The 18,355-nt window shown below is 34.0% G+C and overlaps 1 long non-coding RNA gene across 1 annotated transcript in view; it reads right to left on the bottom strand.

The window, feature by feature from the left end:
* Window positions 1-17,255: 17,255 nt before the first annotated feature.
* LOC308500742 overlaps window positions 17,256-18,355 on the bottom strand; it is a 45,660-nt gene continuing 44,560 nt past the window's right edge. Inside the window, exon 4 of the long non-coding RNA XR_013993777.1 lies at window positions 17,256-17,810. This is a non-coding gene — a long non-coding RNA (uncharacterized lncRNA). The remainder of the gene's footprint in view (window positions 17,811-18,355) is intronic.

Below are 18,355 nucleotides of genomic sequence, written 5' to 3'. Positions count from 1 at the left end.
AATACATATAAGCTATCTTTTTGTATATGATCAATTTTGGAAATAGATCAGATTACTGAAAATACACATTTAGAAATGTATTCATGTAGAATGAACATAGAAAAATCTCAGTTAAAGAAAATACCAAAAAACATGGAAAACCTTTCAGAAGATGTGGCCCTATTCAAAGATTTTCAGTGCTGGAAACTCTGCTAAACATTGTAACACAGGTACAGCTACAAATCTCTCTCTCTCTCTCTCTCTCTCTCTCTCTCTCTCTCTCTCTCTCTCTCTCTCTCTCTCTCTGTCTCTGTCTGTCTCTGTCTTGTGTGTATGTGTGTGTGTGTGTGTGTGCGTGTGTGTGTTAGTAGGAGGAAAAAGAATGGAAGAAGATTGGAGAACAGGGTATCATTTCTCTAACTGTGTCTATCTCACCTCTTTTCTCCCATGGGGAATTTAGGCCAAATAGAGAAAAGCATGCTTAGATAAAAGCCAAAAGGTCACTGCATTACTAATTAGGTAAATAAACAGTATGCTGTAAAACCTTTTTTAATTTGTTATCATGATCATTCACAATAGTATGAAATTTGAAATAACTGCTATTCCCCAGCTTATTAGATAAGACTTCCCCATTAAAATCAGTTATTTAATCCAAAATTCAAAAATATATATAATTTGAGGTAGAAATTGCATCCCAAGGGTAACTTGGGTTGCTAAATTGGTTAGATAACTGGAAGTGAATGTCACTAAATAACCACGAGTGAAAAAATGATCTGTGAACCACTCTGATTACTTGTCAACAGCAGAAGAAGGAGTACTGTAGACTAGAGAGGAAGTAGCCTTTGCAGATGACTTCTTCATATTGACAAGTAATCTGGACAATTTACTGTTTTTCCTTGAAGTTTCATACATGCTCAGCTCTATTGCAAGTTTAATGAGATACAAACATCTGATACTCAAACCTCTTTGCCTCTGAATTGCTCTTCTATGCTAATTAACTGGGTTTTGTGGTATTTTTATTTGTTTTCTAGTCTCCTTTTTGGCCTTAATTAAAAGAGACAGTACAATAAAATGGCTGTTTCCTTTGTGCACATACATTCACTGATGTTTGTAAGTTTAACTTGAGCTTCTGGATAAGAAGAGCATGGTACATGGGTTGGAACATGCTTTAGGTTCCAGATATCAAAGTTAGCTTTAGTTCGACTTTGTGAGATTCTAAAAGCAGCTGTGCTTTGTTGCACTTGCTCAGATCCCAACAGTGATTTAGTTCTGAGGATTATGTATTTGTCTCTTATGTGTCAAAAGTCCTATCCCTTGTGACTTTACAACTCTGTTTTTGTATTTAATGTAAAAGCATGATAGCTTCACATTGATGATTGTCAGCAGTTGCTATTTATCATCTGTCAAAAGTTTTTCACATGGGAAGGCAGAAAATCAAATGGATTATGGCTGTTTTTTTAGTTGCTTCAAGGAATCTTACATGACACAAGGAAAAAAAAATTTAAAAAAAATGGTAAAATGACTCCTTGACAACTAACTTAGCATTCAGATAAATCTGTGATTTTATGCACATAACAGAACTGTCATTCACCCTGACAAAATAGCATATTTTAAAGTGTTATGTCAAATTGCTTGTTTGACCTCTAGGTTTCATTACCACCTGGCCTTGTAGTTGCATAGTTTTGCAGTTACCTACTTGTTTTTTGGTAAAACAATAAAGGGAGCTAGTTTGATGGCATCTCGGGAGAGTGAGTTTGAAAGGGATATAGTTATTGGTTATTGGCTTATTTCCTTTCAGATTTTCCATCTGATTGTTGAGATTATTATCCAATTCTGGGAACTTGTCAAAATTGGAGAAGCTAATTTCATTGAAGAGAGGTCAGTGAATTTTAGTAATTAATTTTTATTGACCTAAAGTACAGGTATACATAGTAGGATACATTGGGAGACAGAAATGATGATATTAGACGTTAAGTGGAGTCAACCACACAGAAATTTCAGAACAAAACACATGTATTCCTTATAGAACCATATAAAAATCCTAATTGTATTTTAGGAATCTTTACAATAGACATGGAATTTATGGGACTGCTGGTTTCCATGAAATACCTGTTGTTAACTTTGGATTTTACTTTAGAGATGAGCATAGAAATATGTTTTAGTCCAGAGTTTCTCAACCTCAGCAATAATGACAATTGGGCTCAACAGTTTTTTTATGGGGGCTGTCCTGTACACTATAGGATGCTTAGCAATAGCCTTGGCCTCTATTCACTATTACCCCTGGAGTTGTGGCAACCAAACATATTTCTAGTGATTACCAAGTATCCCTGAAGGCAAAAATTGCCCGGTATTGAGAACCATTGTTAAGGAGGAATTCATTCATTCCTTTCTAACATTCATTCTTTTCTAAAATTTTGGATAATTTTTTTTTTCTTGTCCTGCAATTACAGCCAGCACTCTAAATAAAACAAATGACTGCAAGTTCTCTGAATTACCAAGGAGTTACCATGATTGGGGTAAACCACTACCCTACTGAAACTGATCCTACCACAAATCCATTTGTAAGCGACCCTCTACCCTCAAGCCACTGTTCAATAAACCAATATAAACAGAGAACTGAGAGAGAAGTTATTATTCTTTTTTTTTCCTTTCTTTAAAAAAAGAGGTTCGCGTTTATGGGAAAATACTAGATCCTCTCCTCTTCTGGAAGAAGCAAAGATTGCTCTATCCTCCCTCAAGATAAAGGGAAGTTTTCCAAGATGATAATTCCTAAATATTGAGGGTGTCTGCAAGTAGTGGAGACTAATTTTTCATTCCTCAACTCTATGTTTGTTGAACTGCAAAACCCTTAACCCCTCCCCAGTCTAGTGGAATGTGTTGAAGTGTTCTGGCAGAGCATTCTGGAAACCTAGACATTTTGTCACATTACCCTTTTAAGTACTCTCCTTTATCATGAAGAAGAAGAAAGAAGGACTATACTTCTTATGTGTTCTCTGAAATTTGGGGCACTTTCAAATATCAAAACTGTGCACAATTCTGGTCTAAGGATATCTATACCTGAAAGGCCAGTAGTACTTAAAGATACCACAATACTCTCAGAGAGTCTTAAAAAATATGAAGGTAATCCTCACCTCACTCTATCACTTCACAGTTTTTCATGGCTTCACAAGAAGGAGTACAGAGGAGCACAGAAGGGTTATGGGTTAGTCTGGATAGCTGTTTGACAAGTGATTAAATGCCCATCTACATAAAGAGTTTAGAAGCATATAACCTAATGACAAAGAGAGCCAGTTGAAATGGCCGTCTTAGATCCAAACTGAATCCAGAGATATCACTCTACCACCACACACGGCCAGGCAGGCAAGGAGACCTCCTCTTCTCCTATCTATTCCTCCTTTCCCCAGTATTGGAGGAGAAAGTGCCTAGAAAATTCTACTTCTACATCAACCCGTTAATCATGCTATAGCCCCAACCTCAAATTATTTTTCCATCTTACTGGAATCATGTCAAGAACACTGCTTCAGCCACTCTCTACCATTTTGTTCTCTATTAGGAAAATATTATATTGAAAATCTAAGGTCTACAATACTCTCTCTATTTATATGTTACTGTTTGACAGTAACAGTATCTGCTACTTTCCTGACCATATGACATTTATTCAGCAGTTAGGTTTCACAGTCTTGTGAACTCAAGCATCACTTGATATTTAACTCTGAACAGGGAGAACTTTGCCTGATTCATTCAGCACAATCTCTCTCTTTTTTTCTAATTTGTCTCTTTTAATGTTAATTTCTCTAAGGAAAAGTCTTTCTTTACAAACAATATCTCCTCATTATGGAGGACACATGAATCATCTGGATATTATCCTTCTTCTCCCTCTATCTCTTTAATCTGCTATTTCCCAAATTCTGTTTCTCTCTTCTTATACTGATTTTGCATTACAAAAACCAATGAACCATCTAGCAAGAGCAGAATCTTCTTTGGAAAGAGGGCAAAACCTAAGAGTGCACAGGTTAGAATCCCCTTTAGCATATAAAGAAAAGAGAACAATTTGGAATGTAATAACTTAGTAAGTTTTGTTTAGTCACCGTTGCCTCTGGTGAGGACTTATAGATGCTGAAAGAGATGAACAATATTTAAATGTGTGGCCCAGACACACCCCATTTCTAGTCCATTATTTATTTCCATCTTTTTCTATTGGGAATGTACATATTTCTTTTCCTGTCATTCTGCAGTCTCTGGCTCAGTCATCACAATTGATTTTCACAAGCTTGAGAGTAGGAAATTACTGCCTCTTATATTTCCCTTTAATAAAATTGCTAACATTTCTTAAGTATTTACTATGTGTAGACCGTTCAAAATTTGTGAGTATATATGTGAACTTTTATGTATAACAGTCTTATAGACAACTGGGTGAAACATGTACAGCTTGATGAATTCTCACAAAATCAATATACCCATGATCTCCATCCACCACCCTGATCTTGCTCCTTATTTACCACTAACACATAGTTACTCTCCCCATCCCCAAATGTAACTTTTATCCTGACTTGAAATACCACATATTAATTCTACCTCCTCTACAACTTTATATAAATAGAATCATACTGTATGCACTCTTTTGTTTCTGGCTCTTTGAACTCAACTTTGTAAGATTCATCCATGTTTCATGTTTGTACATTCTCATTGCTATATAAATTATCCATTATACTTTGGTTGTTATGATTATTAATGTATGAGCAGTCTTGTCAATGCTTTTTGGTGAAATATTTCTGATATGTCTATTCCCTGGAGAGAAATTGTTGAGTCATAGAATGTACTACAAAACAGTTTTCCAAAGTGGTTGTACCAATTTATACTCCTTATTGTTGTATATGGGAAGTTCACTTCCTCCATATCCATGCCCACACTTGATATCATGTCTTTTTTATTTTAGCCATCTGGTGAGTGTTTATACATCTCATTTCAGTTTTAATTTGCATATCCTTTATTGTACTGTTGTTCAGACTGTTCAAAGTTTGTGTGTATGTGTATGAACTTTTAAGTATGTTATTGAGTACTCTTTCACATTTTCCTTGGCTCAATAAATATCTTCTTTTGCGAAGTTCAAGATTTTTACCTAGTAGTCTATTGGGATGTCTGCATTTTTCTTAATGATTTAAAGAATTCACCGGGGGGAGGAGGATGAATATACATGAGTACTTTGTCAAATATGTAGTGTAAATATTTTTGCATACTTTTTGGATGTTTTACATTTTCTTTATGGCATCTTTTGACCAAAGAACACTTCTAAAATGTGATTAAGTATAACAACATTTTTTTGTTCCTTATGCTTAGTGGTTTTATGATCTTGCCTACCTCAAAGCCAAGAAGAAATTCATCATGTTTTTTCCAAAAGTTTTTTGTTGTTGTTGTTGTTGTTGTTGTTTTCTCTTGAATTTTAGCTTCACAATTCATATAGAATTGATTTTTTTGTGTGTGTACAGTAGGAAGTATGGGTTAAGTCATTTGTTTCCATGTATAAATCTGATTGATCCAGTATAGTTTATTGAAAAGATTACTCTATTCCAACTACATTACACCATCACATGTTTAAAAGTCAAATGACAGTTTTATGCATTGAGTCTCTTTTTTATTTTCTTCTGTTCCATCAGTTAATTTGTCTATTCTTACCACATTTTCTTTTTTTTTTTATTTTTTTATTTTTTTTTATTTATTAGTTTCAGGTGTACAAGACAAGGTAATACTTAGACGTTCATCATTTATATCCCTCACACTGTGAACCCCCCTCCCCCCATCCACTATCCCTCCGACCTCACACTGAACCATCACATTATATATATAAAATTATAGTTGGCATTCATTAATGTTTAGCTTCTGGTGTACAATGCCATGATCAGGTATCCACAGTATCCCTGAGACTTACCACATTTTCTTGATTACTGCTGCTTTAGAATACATCTTGGTATCTAGTATATTTGTTTTTCAAATTTGTCCCCAATTTTGTTCTTCTTTAAGCTTCTTTACATTTTGGACCCTTGCATTTCCATATAAATTTTGAAGCTAGTGTATTGACATCGCCTCTTTTCCACCACTATCACACACATAAACACATTTTTAAAAATCTGCCAGAATTTTTATTGGAATTGCAATGAATCTCATAATCAATTTGAGAAAATTTTTCCTTTGTTTATAATATTTATTCTTCCAATCCATGAAAATAGTATATCTTTTTAATTTTGGAAGTTTTCTTTAATTTCTCTCAATATCATCAGAGTTTAAGTGAAGTGTGCTAAAATTTCCCAGTGTTATCGGGATTTTGTATTTCTCCTTTTATATTGGAAAAATATTAAGAAATTCTGTATCTATGTTATTAGATATGTGCAGATTTTTCACATTTACTTTTCCTGGTGGATAGACCCTTTATCATTATGAAATCTTTCTCTTTAACTAATGATGCTTTTGCAGTAAAATCTGAAGTTGACAGATACTAATATAGTGACATCAGATTACATTTGTTCTGTGGTTGCGTGGTGTATCATTTCTAATATTTTACTTTAAAATTGTCTGAGTTTTGTCTTTGTAAGAATAGAATTTTGTTTTTCTTTGTTTTTAATCCTGCTTGATTTCTGTGTCTTTTCCTTGCAATTGTAGCTAATTAAAATATAAAGTAGTTCTTGAAATAGTGGAGCTTATATCTACCTATTGTCTACTTGTTTTCCATTTTTTTCATCTGTTCTATATTCATTTTTATCTATTTTCTTGTTTTTATAAAAACTAAGTAGACATTTTATTTTCAAAAAATTTTAGCCCTAAATGGTTACCCTAGAGATTATAACATTTTCTTTAATTTATTAGAATCTAATAAAAATATACTTACAGGACAATGCTAAAACCTTCCATTTATCTGTTTCTTCTTATTGTATTATGATTATTGCCATGTATTTTAATTCTAAATATAATTAATCTCAACAGAACATTATGGCTGTTTTGTACAGTCTAAGTTCCTTTATATATAGCAGGTATTTACCATTCCCATTGTTCTTTATAACTCTCTTTCAGTCTATGGTAATTTTCTGTTGCTTGAATAATTACTGTGTATCTGTCAGTCTCAGTATTTTTCTTTTTTGTCTGAAGATATTTATTCTCTCTTAACTTTTTTTAAATCACTTTTTTGATATTAGTTTAATCAGAAGATCTTCCTAATTCATTAATTGTTTATAAAATTTCTCATAACAATCATGGAGCATTCTAAATGTTTTGTAAGAAAAGAGGATTTGAGGCTTAAATGAAAGTAGTACCTAGAAGAGTGATTTCAGTATAACCCAAACAAAACATAACTTGAACCCACAAGTATTGGTTATAATTTTTCATAGACAACCATTTTAATTATTCAATAAAATGATTACCATATCAATAAAACATCAGAAACTAACACACAAAATGTTTTTGATGATTTCTTTTTTTTTTTTTTTGAAGGATATTTTCTTTAGGTACAAAATTTTACGCTGGAAGTTGTTTTTTTTCAACACCTTAAAGGCATATTTCTATTGTTGTCTAACTTCCATCATTTTTCTTGGGATATTAATGATCAGTTTTATCATTACTCTTTTGAAAGAAATGGTTTCTCTTGGTACTTTAAATATTTTTCTTCATCTTTGGTTTTTAACAGTTTTACTATTGTATTCCTAGGTATGTTTTTATTTGTATTTATCCTGCTTGGAGTTCATAAGCATTAGGTGGCTTGCTATTTTCTTTACTTTTGGATAAAGCTCAGTCATTATCTTCAAGTATTGCTTCTTTCCCACTGTGTCTTCTCCTTTCTAGTATCTTAAATATACATTAGACCTTTTACCAGTTTTCATATATCTCAAAAACTCTTTTCCGTATTTTCAGTCTTTTTTCTCTCCGTGCACCAATCTTGATATTTCCTACTGATATATCTTTAAGTTCAATGATCATTCTTCCATATCCGATATGCTATTAAACCTATTTATTGAGTTCTCATTTTAAGGTATTGTATTTTTTAGTTCTAGAATTCCTAAAAAGCTGAAGTGTTTTCATTTTGTCATTTATCTTCTTGATCATATTAATTATAGCTTTCTAAATTTGATGTCTGTTATCTCAAATTCCATATCACTTGCTCTTGTCTTCTCTCTCTCTCTCTCTCTCTCTCTCTCTCTCTCTCTCTCTCTCTCTCTCGGTTCTATATATAGAAGCTTCATAATTTTTAACTGAATGACAGATGTATCTCTCTACCTCTCTACCCACCCCAGAGACTACTCACTCTATTCTTTGGCAGACAGCTAGAATAAGGGCAGATCATCATGATCCAGTCAAAGTCTAAGGTGTCAGGGGATAGAAAGATTTAATTTGTTTCTGCTTTATTCCCTATCCTAATGGATAAATAGCCTTCCAATGTTTCTAATTAGGAGCCTAAAGGTCTTACATGAGCTCTTTTTATTTTCTTAGGAATAGTGATTTTTGTTTTTCTAGTATCATGAGATAATCAAAAGCTCTGCTGAGCTTTTCAGTTGATCTTCCTTGGCTTCTTATATTCTTTTCTAAGCAGCTTAAATTGGCAAATGCATCAAGAAGAAAATTGGTTCAGAATGTTGGTTTCATTCTTCTGCTCCTTTCTTCTCTTTGGGATTTGGAATTCTCAAGTTCTCCAAGTTCTCTGATGCCCTTAAACTAGGGGTTATTAACTATTATTGATATGGGCATCTTTGCTAGTCTGACAAAATTTATGGATAAGTTCTCTAAAAAATATTTTTAAATGTATAAAATAAAATAATATGGTAACAATAAGAACTAATTGTATTGAAACCATATTGTATATAAATTTGTAGTTGTAATATATGTGCTTCTTTATTTTTCATTCATTAGCAATATATAACAGGTTTAACAACTACCATAATGTTGATACAGGATATATTAGTCAAGGTTCTCCAGAGAAAAAGAACCAATAGGATGTGTGCGTGCGTGCGTGCGTGTGTGTGTGTGTGTGTGTGTCTGTACACACATCCTAAAAATGTGCTACATACCTCATTGCTGAATATCACTACAGTCACCTTCTAAGTACTCCCCTTGGAAAGCTATGCACTGATGCCAGCACCTAGTCCACCCTTCAGAGCAATTTTGTAACTCTTTTTCTGGAATGGCCATCAGAGCCCTCATGTATTACCCTTGATTTCTTGAATGCCATCAAAATGTCTTCCTTTCAATATTTCCTTTATATTCAGGTAAAGAAAGTAGTCATTGGGGGCAAGATCAGGTAAGTAGGAAGGGTGTTCCCATAGTTATTTGTTTACTGGCTAAAATCTCCTTCATAGACAGTGCCATGTGAGCTGGTTCGTTGTCATGATGCAAGAGCCATGAATTGACGGCAAAAAGTTCAGGTCGTTTTTATCTACCATTTTCACACAGCCTTTTCAGCACTTCCAAATAGTAAACTTGGTTAACTGTTTGTCCAGTTGGTACAAATTCATAATGAATAATCACTGATATCAAAAACAGGTTAGCAACATTTTTGCAACAGGTATGCGAACTTAATTATCAGACCTCCTGTGACTGTGTGTGTGTGTGTGTGTATGTGTGTGTATGGAGAGGGAGACAGAGAGAGAAAGAGAGAGCTAGACAGACAGACAGACAGATTTATTTTAAAGAATTGATTCACTGTGGAGGCTGGCTATTCCGAAATCTGTAAGGTAGACCAGCAGGCTGGAGACGTGGGAGGAGCCAGTGTTTCAACTCAAGTCCAAAGGCTATGTCCTGGCAGAATTCCATCTTGCTCAAGGATGTCAGTCTTTGTTCTTTTAAGGCTTTCAACTGATTGGGTAAGGGTGAACCACATTATGGAGCAAAATCTATTTTATTCAAAGATCACTCATTTAAATGCTAACCTCAACAAAAAAACAGCCCCACATAAATACGTAGAATAATGTTTGACCAAGTATTTAGGCACCATGGCGCAGCCAAATTGACATATAGTATTAACCAGTATATAGGATAAGTATAAATCATATCCTAAGATATTCACAAGTGTATGAAGAAATAAAAATATTGATAATTATTGTTCATAATATCACAGATAATACTAATACTAGTGTGGTTTTGGCTTATATTTGTATTTGAAGAAAATGCTAAATTTTAGTTTGAGGTCAGTAAAAAAAAAAATAGCGTAATCATTTTTTTCCATTCATGTTCATAAACTCCATAAATTCTGTCCAGGGATCCAACATTGAGAAGCCTTGTCATTTTCTTTTTTAATTAGACTTTTTTTATTCTAGTTTTTCTTGATAAAATCATTGATATATTACAAGCTATTTCATCCTATGCAAAAATCTTTATATGAATTAACTAATTTAGTCCTTATAATAGAATCCCATGAGGAAAATTTTGTCATTATTACAAGTTTACATATTAGGAAATGAAGTATAGGGAGAATAAATGATCAGACTCACATAGCCAGGAATTGTCAGAGGTAAGATTCAAACTGGGGTTGTCCCTAAAGCTTATACTCTGACTTTAGATAAATCGTATAGGATTAGTATATCTATATGGAATCAGGCAGACATTTTGAACTAATGTGAGCAATATTTGCATGATCCTTCTCTATTCGTCTCAATAAAGAAGAGTCTCCATATATATATATATATATAAAACAATCATAAGGTGAGTACCTTTTGATGCCACTCCCTAAAGAGGGGGATTTTATACTTTTATGAAATTATAATTTTATAATTTTAAAAATTAAACTAATAGCATTTCATACTTTTTTTTCTTAGCTGCCCTTCTGTATAGGGCATTCTCCCTTAATTTTCAGCACTGACTTTACTGTTGTCCCTATGATATTTCTGATTTTATGGTATTAGTTTAAGATCCACCAAGATCTGAATTGATGATTGCAGTTTTGTTTCAAGAGTCTTGCAGTTATAGTAAAAGTTGCGTTGTTTCAAGAGTCTTGCAGTTATAGTAAAAGTTGTGTTGTTTCAAGAGTCTTGCAGTTATAGTAAAAGTTGTGTTGGACTTGGGCTCACAATGATAGTTTGAGTTAATGATGTAGCACAGAACTTCATCTGAACTCCAGAATCCAAAACAGCACTCTCTAATTTCCAGTGTAACCCTGTTAGAGAACGGATCCATTTCGCCCAACACTGGAGTGACTTGCTGTACAGAAAATTTATTATGTTAAAATAGCTCTATTTTTTTCCATGAATTTCTTAAACAACATGAAATTCCGATAGAGTACATACCAATCCTTTTTATATTCTTTTTTTTCTTATGCTTCCTAGCTTCTGTAGCAGAAATCCTCCCAACATATTCGTATTCCTTTCCTTCCTAACCCCTTTCCCTGGATTTTTTTCTTTTCTCTTTTTTTTTTTTTTTGAAATGAAGGTAGAAGAAGGAAAAAACTGAACAAGCAAAAACAGCATTATTGGAATGAAGTTCCTAATAAAATAACAGTCTTCTTTTTAAGGAATGTGGATATCCATTAGAAAGTTTCTCTAAAATTATAATTATGTATATTCTTTGACAAAAAATTCATTTCTAAAAAATATTTTTATAGTCTTGCTCATATGAAAAATAATGTATGTTCAAGTTTATTCATTACTATAGTGTGTGAAATACCAAATTGTTGGAAACAAATAAATAACCAGCAATAAGTGAATGCTCATATAAATTATGGAATACACATTTAATGGAATAGTATCTATTTATGGAAACAAATGACAAACTTCTTTACATATGATTTGGATGAGCTTTCAAATATATTAAATGAAAACAGAGAATCAAAAAAGTGTATATAGGATGTTACCCTTTGTATGAAAAACTGGGGGAATATGTGTGTTTATATGTATATATGTTTTTCTGCATACAGAGTATTTGGGAATATGCGAGAAACTGATGATACTGGTTTCCTCAGAAGGGCTATGAGACAGAGTGGGAGAAAATCTTATTGAATATTCTCCCCATTTTTTTTAGATTTAAGGCATGGCAATACATTGTCTATCAAAAGTTAAAATTATTTTAAAATCTTGATAAGTTTATAGTCCTTTTTCAGTCTTGATTGTCTTCCAGGTATATGACACACACTTCTCCTGTCATTTGTGCTGAGAAGTCCTTTTCTCTCCTTATGATCTTTTTATTAACCAAGGAAAAGACTGGGCCAATTATTCAAAAACTGATATCCTATGGGATATCCTAACCTGTGACTCCCTAAACAAGTCAATCTGCCTTTAACAGTCAAATTATGATCTGGGATCATCATCCTGCAAATTGGAGTTCATTGTTCCACCAAGCCCCTCTTCCTGGGTCCCTTAGAAATACTGACGTGTTCTGCATATCTGTTTTGGGGATCACTTGTCATCTCAGCCATTTTTCTTCTCAAATTTGTTCAGAGCTCTTCAGATTGTCATCATTTTATTATTGTCTTTTCCCAGTACTTCTTAATCTCTATAAAAATGTATCCTAAGTGTTAATTTAGGTCCCACCTCTAAGTTTCTAAAGTCTGAAGTATAGTGCAAGCTAGTATGTTATGTTTAGCAAAAATAGTCTGAATGCTTATAATCAATGGAAGTACAATACAGAGAGGAATTAGACTACTGCTGGAAGCAGTTATTCTTAGGACTCAAGAGGCCTCCAACCAACATGTGGATATAGGCTTAGTTCTTGCAGATTTTCATAAGTGTAACTCACTATGAGAATTATCCAAATGACTCCACATTTTTTATTCTAGGTTACCAACTATCCTATCCCCAAATGCAGTCTTCTTTTTTCCCTTTAATACACTTAAGCTCAGACATGGCACAGTGTCTCTGAGGAATTGAAGCTAGTTTCACACTAGACAGAGATGTGTGTCTTCCCTCCAAGTAGTTCTTCACATGAAATTGTATAATGGGAACAATGCCCCAGGAAATCATGGGGGCAGATCTTCCTGGAGAGAACTTAGGAATGTTTAGATCTCCCACATCCCTGAATTTAACCAGATGATTAGTTGTATCTTCTGAATGGATCATGTATTCTCCAGATTAATAATGGTGCAGCTCTGTCCAAATTTTTTTTTACTAATCATAGCACTTAACACTTGAATGTACAATATTTGTATTCTGATTTTAGTGCCATCACAGTTTTCTCCAAGCACCATGGCTGGATATTGGCCTTTCATTGGTGAGACTTTAAAGGTACACTTACTGATTTCTCTAAAGAAAAAAGTGTTTAAAGGTAAATTGATTTTTTTCACCATCAGGATCCAAATACTGCTGGAAAAATTTAAATGACCAGTCTCCCAGAAAAGAAAAAAAAAAATCAAACCAAACAAACAAACACAGGTTCAAAATCAATCGATCAATATAATTCTTCTGTTTTCCCCATTGCACTTGTTAACGTTAGGTAAAACAGCTTTCCTTTTTTATGATCTGAAGCTCAGGGGCTGCCTTTTCTCTGTAGCAGTCTTCTCTCAATAGGTCACATTCTTTCCTTCCTTGAGGATCAGAGTCCTCTGCTCCTTAGAGATGGAACAGTAGAAGGAGGAGATGTTTTAAAACCATTTCACAAGAGGAGCTCCTCTTGGGTGAGGTTAACATTTTAAAAAATATATAGAAAGCATGGGCTACATGGTACTTTCTGTGTAATCCAGTTGCATTCCCCCCTTCTCTCCATATCTGGCCAGGAGATAGAGTCTCGTGATTGCTCAGTAAAGATGTGTGATTTTGCCATAATAGCACTAAATATGCTGACTTGTGTTTGATCATTATTTGTATTACTATTGGACTATGCCTAGCCCAGTACCATGTTTCCCTGAAAATAAGACCTAGCTAGACTATCAGCTCTAATGCATCTTTTGTAGCAAAAATTAACATAAGACTCAGTCTTATATTATGTTATATTATATACGACCTGGTCTTATATTATAGTAAAATAAGACCAGGTCTTATAATTTTTGTGTTCCAAAAATATTTGTGTATAAAATATTTGTGTATAAAATATTTGTGTATAAAATATTTGTGTATAAAATATTTGTGTATAATTTTTGCTTCAAAAGATGCATTAGAGCTGACTTTCCGGCTAGGTGTTATTTTTGGGGAAACATGGCTATCTAGTCCATAGTAGGCACATGCTAAATAGTTTGTGAATAAATGAATGTTCATGGTATATCAAATACCATGTAGGTTATTTAGCAGTAATTTTGGGAATTCTCATCCCACTATCTGGGTTAAAATAACATATCTAGATATGTTTATCTAGAAAACAAAAAAGGCAATATTGAACAAAATAACAAAGTACATGGCATAGGCAAAAATTATTGGTTGGAGAGTTGTGAAACATATAAATCTATGTATGTAGATATATATGTTCATATATTCTTTATGTTCCAAATGTATTTCAGATGGCTTACAGGACATATAACAATAAGATAATAATACGTTATTTTAAAACTTGAGAAAAAAATGAATAAATATATAAGAATAGTGTCTGGAGGACCTAGTAGCTTTGAGATATTTCCTAGAAGAAACAGGAGTTGATCTGAGTGTTTAAGAAGAGATTTAACTGTTCGGAGTGAAAAGCAGAAAGAAGAGCAGAACACAAAAGGCAGGATTACTATACTAAAACAAGAGAATAGAATTAATGCATTTAATATGTGGTCAGGGAAAAGTTCAAGTTTTTCGGGGGAGCGGGGAGTTCCCTCTAGGGAAAATAAAATTAAGTTATGAAAAAAAAATTAGGACAGGCCTGTTCATGGGCCTGCACAAACAAGAAGTCCTAAAGTTTAAACTTCATTATTTTCCAGGTACACCTGCTTGTTCATGGGCTAAAGTGGCCTGTCCAAATGAGAATCAATACATTTTGGTGGGAAAAGTGAGACTGGAGAGAAGAAATGAGATGCAAAAGACTAAGACCCCAGAACGTTACATTTAAGCTTGATTCTATGAGCAGGGACAAGATATTGGATATTTTCCTGCAATATCATGAAATATGAAAACTGGTATGTTTAAAAGATTAATTTAAGGGGAGAGTAGATTTAGAAAAGAATGGAGACAGGGAGACCCATTGCAAAGATATATGTGTAATTCATAAGATGATAAACATATTAACAGACTTCATGCATTGAGTCATAGTAGGAATTATGTTCTTTACACAAATGACACATTTTTAATTGGTCCTAAGAGTGACAAAATAAGAGTACTGTGTCTGAAGAAAGAAGTTACATGCAAGAAGGAATATTATTTCTATTCAAATAATTTTACTTAATCAGTCATTGAGAACAATGATTAATGAATTGAGGCTTTTTACAGTTCACAGTCTAATAATTATTAGATAAGTTAGACATAGCATTCTCTGTCTGAGATTTTTTTTAAACCAAATGTTAAAATCAAGAATTTTTCTTTTGTTTTGATTTTGATTGACATGTGCTGAAAGATATAGGACCCCAGTTTCTAATCACATTCTCCTCTGTGCTCAGAAGTGCCATAGATTTCATTGGGAGCTTCATGCAGAGATTCAATCCTCGAGTCTTAGAGATCTATAAAAGGAAATTTAGGCATGCTATCCTGGTTCTGCAATTGGCAAATAAAGCTGAAATTCAATTTTTTGGTATCCCAGGAAAACAGTATGTTTTCTTACAGAATGTCAATATATATTCTTGAATTTAATAAGATCAAAATTTTAAAGAAAATAAATGATCTGGGAGTAGGAGACTTCTGATGACTCTTAAAAAGTCTTGTAGAGCTGTTTTTCTAAAGAAAAATCAGCATACTCTCTTAGACATTCTCTGTCATGTCCAGATTTTTGGACAGAACTTGGAAAAAGATAAATGTTAAAAAGGAAACTGGAGAAACATCATTTATAATGCACATACCAAGGACCATCAGTGATGCTAAAACAATTGGAGAAAAATGTTGGGGGGAACAGAATATTCATTGATGAAAATATATCACCCTTCACATTACTTACTAGCTGTAGTGGGACAGCAAGGTATCATGTGGACCTTAGATTGGAATGTTGTTTAAAAAACATGAAGTTATTTCAAAAGATTGAGGGGTAAGGAGGAATTTGAATATGAATTAGTTACCAGGAATTAAGTGTAAAGATGTCTATCATATATCAAATTAGAGGTTGGGACATTTGCTTGTCACTAATGTTTGTGTTAATGTGGTATGTGACGTGTGTGTGTGTGTGTGTGTGTGTGTGTGTGTGTAACAGTAGCAAGCAACGAGTGATGAAGAGGATGAGAGACTCTTTCTAAAAGACTCCATTAGGATCCTATGCTGTGTAGGAGAGGTTAAGAAACAAAAGAGAGATGGGATGTTGAGCCTGCAAATCAAACACATGTTTACTGCAACTTTCCTCCATTTTATGGTTTTCGGTTTCTGGCATTTGTTCTTCCCCCTTTTAAGATACCATTTCTCCTACCATCTTGTTTCTCTGGGGTCCCTTCAACATTTTTTCTGGAGCTGCCAAAAGAAAACTCAAAAACACGTGTTTCTCTTTTATACACAAAAAATAGTAATCTTTCAGTCCCTGCCCACTTGAACTTTCACAACCAAACAGGATAGGTGAGGTATTTTCTAAAATAAAATTAAAAAATTAAAAATAAGAAAAATAAAAGTTAACAAAGAGCTTCTTGAGTCTCCACCTTTAGCATCATAAAAAGCAAGGAGAAAGCTTTGAAATGTGATCCTTTCCTTAAAAGGACTTCCTCTAACATATGCTATTAATAGGTTGGGGTAGGGGATGGGATATTTCTGTATAATAAAAATCCAAGGTGTTGAGGCTTCTTCCCCAACCATTCTGCCCATATGCTTAGTATCTGTCTACTGCTTGCTACTTGTGATTCATGAATACTACCTGCATTTCCAGTTTCCAGACTCTACTTGCACACTACTATATTTGGTGACTAGGTTTGTGTTTTTATTTATCTCTAGACTTAACCCATCTATTCTTCCATTTATGGATATTTTGTCAAGCCCTGCAAGTTCTTTATCAATACATAGTAAGACCATAGAGACCAACAACATGGCAGAGCCATGGTGTTGCTGGATAACAAAGATAAAGGTAATGAAGATCTAGGCTGGTTCTGGGTCACTGGGGCATAGAACTGTTATTCTACTGTGCCAGCCTCTGCGGAGCTGGAAGTTCTGAACTACCATGTGACTACCAGCCATGGCATATCTGGAAACATTCTCCTTTCCACATTTTTAGGCATATAACTTCTGTAAGTGTTTTTCTTGAAGAATATTTTGCCATATATGAGAAAAAAATCGGTCAGTTTATCCATCTGTCAAAAAGTTTATTACACCCTGAAAAATCTGTCTTTCATTCTACCTCACAACATTCTTCTCAGGTGTCATTACCATTATCTATTGCATGGGCAAGGGAGCCAGGGATCAGAGAGGTGAAATGACATGTGGCTCACAAATCACACTGGTGAGAGAGCTAGGCACACATCTGGGTTTCTAGTCTGTGGCTTTTATTATTTCATGATGTTACATTTTGTTGGAAATATTATCTTTATGCTTCTCCATGTCTCCTTCAGTTGTCTTCTCCAGCCCCGATCTCAAGTGGGATGTCTTGAGTATTTACGTCACTGGGCAGAAGCGCAGGAGCAAGACTTTTTCCTGTTTTGCTGACCACCCTGATTACTAAAAAACTACTGCTCATGAGAGCTACTAAGAGTTTATGAGAATCTGCTCTCCAAAGCCCTAAGGAAAATCAGGATCAACATTTTCACAAAAATTTCTGGCCAATCTTTTTTCTTCCACATGAAAGTTCTCTTCTAATGAAATGTGGACACAAGATCAGTTTTCAAGGTGGTAAAGAGCCTTGAGCTGCAGATCAAAACAGAACACAATTATTGTAAATCATTTGCTCTTCTATTACTTTAACCTACTTTAACCCATTTAAGGACCCGAGCATCCATGTCACGTCATGATTTGTGTCCCTCTCCTTCCAGAGATCAGTGTTATTAAACTCGTCTCAGGTGACTTTTAGAATTTCTGCAATTGAATTCAAAGAGTGTGGATACCTTCTCTTAGTGCTTTGAACTTTCCACTGTCTCTGGCCTTCAATGAATCAAAATCAACAAGTATTTCTGAGTTCCGGTGAAGTTCTCAATACTGTGTTTAGGTATACAAAAGAATGTGACTGCCCTTAAGAAATTTGTAACCTGGGTTGGAAGATAAAATTAACTAACTTTTAATAGAAAAATCAGATAGAGGACTATTCCATAACCCAGTTGTAACATGGTAATGTGTGCAAGGGCCTAGAAATAAGAAGAAATATGCAGTAATGAGAACTTGGGGACTGATGGTGATAAGCAAAAAGGAAGAATAACCTCTGTATAAAGCTCCTTACCTGGAGATTGGATTTTTAG

This window comes from Rhinolophus hipposideros, assembly GCF_964194185.1.
Source record: "Rhinolophus hipposideros genome assembly, chromosome: 8".
Classification (NCBI taxonomy): domain Eukaryota; kingdom Metazoa; phylum Chordata; class Mammalia; order Chiroptera; family Rhinolophidae; genus Rhinolophus; species Rhinolophus hipposideros.
The sequence above is the reverse complement of the archived record's forward strand: the minus strand, read 5'-3'. Positions and strand labels throughout refer to the sequence as shown.